We start from the raw sequence: 2,912 nt of genomic DNA, 5'->3' as shown, positions 1-2,912 counted from the left end.
CCGACTTCGGTTAACCCAAATACAGGACGGATCAGACGACGAATCTGCCCATTCAACATCATATTTGCAAAACGCTTTACTAAGACAAATGGATCACGTTATGCACCATAAACCTAATTCGGTAAATGGATGTTTAGTTTCCGTCTTACATGCAAATCAACGTTAAATCCAACCCGACATTTTATACTTGATACTTGGATTAAACAAACCGACATAGAAAGCTCACATGTTAGGTTCAAACTAGTGGATGCATATTCATGCATTTACCCGTTTTATCAACTTTTGCATTTAAGCAACCAAGATCGATCAGTAGAGGCCGCTACCGCGGGCGGGATTGGGTGTCTGATTAAAGGGCTTCCCAATACGTACCTTCACCTCTTACTCAGAAATAACTCTGGATAGTGGACGACCTTGTCCAGGGCGTACGAGAGTCATTCTAGAGATAGGATGCTAAAGAGGGACGATTCCTTATCTTTAGTACCTATGTCAAATACTGCTTTGTGCTTCGTTTGACCGAGGTATAAAGGGGATTCAAACGGGTTCCAAGCATCCCACCAATGCTTGGTGGCAACTCCAAACATCTCTTGCATCTTTTCGAGACCCTTGCCGAGACGAAACCGACCGATCTAAAATGATCCGGTCGAAAGCATTCTTACGCCGCCGAGCGTGGCTTTCAAAAAGACCGCTGCCGTTATCTACAGATCGGCTGGGCATACGCAGGTGGGCGATATCCACACTATTACATTAATTGGGATAGAATTTGCCCATGTGAACAATGATCATGAATTTAAAGTCTTCAATGATCATTTTTTTTAATACGTTACAATAGCAATTAGTCTATGTTACAATAACAATTATTCTATGTTACAATAACATCTCATATATGTTACTACAATAACAATTATTTTATGTTATGATACCATCTCATATATGTTAAATTACAATAATAGTTTTTCTAAGTTACAATAACAGCTCATATATATTACAGTAACAGCTATGCGTGTTATAAATACAATATATATCATGTGTGATACAATAACAATATATCTCATGTGTGTTAGTCTCTTACAATAACAATCCACATGTATTACAGTAAAAAATAATTCTGAGTTACAAATTCGCAAAAACGTTTATGAGACTATTTCTTGAATTGCAACAAGCCTGATTATTTTAGAATTCCGTACAAGTGTGTTATTGTAATGTTGAACTTATGTTACTCTAATGAAATATGTGTGTTATTATAATGGTACTAGTGTTATAATATAGGGAACTCGTCATTCCCAGCCTGATGAATCGCGGTTGTACACTTGGTTATTTTAGAATTTCAGTGAGGTTAGTAACTTCCATATAATATTCATTAAAAGGCTATCATAGCAATACAACACACCGAGGTTTAGTGGTGGGCGTGTGAGCCCTTTTATAACCTCAAAGTCATATCTGAATTAAGCACACGACACGACACAGATGGTCAACTGGCCTTTAGAATCACTAGTTTATTCTTAGAGTAACAATCATATTTAATAACCAACATGGGAGTCGAACCCACATATTGTGCATTGCATAATGCTCTACCTTTTGAGCTAATTGGCTTTTAAAATGGTTAAAAATGTAATACTCAACGTGTACAATAATATACGAGTTTTGCTCAAATAATTTTCATCCTAGAAGCGTACAACATAGATGAATATGCCAACTAGGCATAAATACAAAGAGTAAACACAATAAACAAATTTATGTTTGTTGAATATGTGCATGTGCTACAGTAACGACGTCTTTGAATTACATAATCAAAAATAAATAACATCAAATATTTTGTTGTATGGATAAATTAGTAAGTGGATCATACATCCTATGTACTACGACAAGTTTTATAGTTTCTGAGCATCATAATCAAGTTTCTGAGTTTTGTTTTAAAAATTATGCGTTTTACTAAAAAGTTTTTGAGTTCATTCACTAAACATTATGCTCAAAAAATCATAATAAAACTCAAAAATATTACCTACAAACTTAATTAAATTTGAGTTTGACGGAAAAAAAAAATATAAGTTTAACTTATAAATTTTAATAAGCTCAGAAAAAATACACATATGCTTAAAAACAAATAAAATTTGAGGTAAGAAGCTCAGAAAAAATACAAATATGCTCAAAAACAAGTAAATTGTGAGGTAATACATCCGATGTATGTTCCTTTTTCTCGGATAAATCCCTTTGTGTTACAAAATCAATACAAAATGGATTGTCTTAAGTAAGATGAAGCAATGGCCGGCTACAAATTTAGGTGGGCCCCATTGCAATGGATATGAAAAATTAAACCTGCAGCAATAGCTTCGAAACCATAGAATTAATCTCAACAAATAGTGTGTTGGCTTCAAAAAGATGATTACCATGGAGCATTTGATATGAGATTTGCTTTGTCAGTCCGATAAAACTATTTTCAATACGAATGGGTGTATGTCTATACGCTCCAGCTACTGTCAAGATAACAGGCTAACAACATAAATCCATTCAATAGTGATACATATAATAATCGGAAACCTCGAAAACTAGTATGTCTCTCAAAGGTCGGACATGCTTAAGATACTGCAATGTACACAAAAGGTCATTAATTAAATCCATCGACTGCCGTCAATAATACAATACTCCTTTACACTTCAAGTTACGTGGTATTAGAATGCTGATACCATATTAGAATGATAATCCTTTATTTGGGAGTGCATTAGTATTACGTATATATAGTTACATAGTACAACTATAGGAGCTAAATACAAGGCAAGGATAATTCTAACTAAGTCAACAAGATATCTAGAGAATATACAATCAAAACCATATATACACACAATCAAATAATATTTACTAATACTTGGGCTAATCCTATCACCAGCAGTAGCATACGAAAACCTTTGTTGTATGGA

This window comes from Silene latifolia, chromosome 1, assembly GCF_048544455.1.
Source record: "Silene latifolia isolate original U9 population chromosome 1, ASM4854445v1, whole genome shotgun sequence".
Lineage (NCBI taxonomy): Eukaryota > Viridiplantae > Streptophyta > Magnoliopsida > Caryophyllales > Caryophyllaceae > Silene > Silene latifolia.
This window is presented reverse-complemented; position numbering follows the sequence as displayed.